The 349-nt window shown below is 55.0% G+C and overlaps 1 long non-coding RNA gene across 1 annotated transcript in view; it reads right to left on the bottom strand.

Moving 5' to 3' along the window:
* The window catches only part of LOC144218009 (uncharacterized), a 2169-nt gene that overhangs the window by 1208 nt on the left and 612 nt on the right, over positions 1-349 (bottom strand). The window lies entirely within an intron of this gene.

The following is a 349-nucleotide window of genomic DNA, read 5'->3' as shown; positions in this document are numbered from 1 at the left end:
AAAAAAGATAGTACACAAAAGGAAGCCCGACGATAGGTTGGCGGGAGGGCAGCCATTACCATACTTACCGGTGAAATACTCCCCTTTTACGAAGCAGTGAAAAGAAACAGACTATTATGCGAGTGAGCTCTTAGAGGGGCGGGGCAAGTCTTGCCTCTTGCAATGGTTCGGGGACACCCTCTGAGAGCTCTGGGGTGTTAACTCCATTCCTCGGCTCTCGCCTCGAATTCGAACCCTAAGCGTGTCTGTGTCTCAGCACAGCCTATTGGCTGCCACCATCCAGCACTCCGATGCCGGCGCAGGCAAGATGCCCGAGCAAGACCCCGGCAACTCATTGCCACCGTCGGGG

Source organism: Crocuta crocuta, unplaced genomic scaffold (assembly GCF_008692635.1).
Source record: "Crocuta crocuta isolate KB4526 unplaced genomic scaffold, BGI_CrCroc_1.0 scaffold365, whole genome shotgun sequence".
In the NCBI taxonomy this organism is placed as follows: Eukaryota; Metazoa; Chordata; class Mammalia; order Carnivora; family Hyaenidae; genus Crocuta; species Crocuta crocuta.
This window is presented reverse-complemented; position numbering and strand designations above follow the sequence as displayed.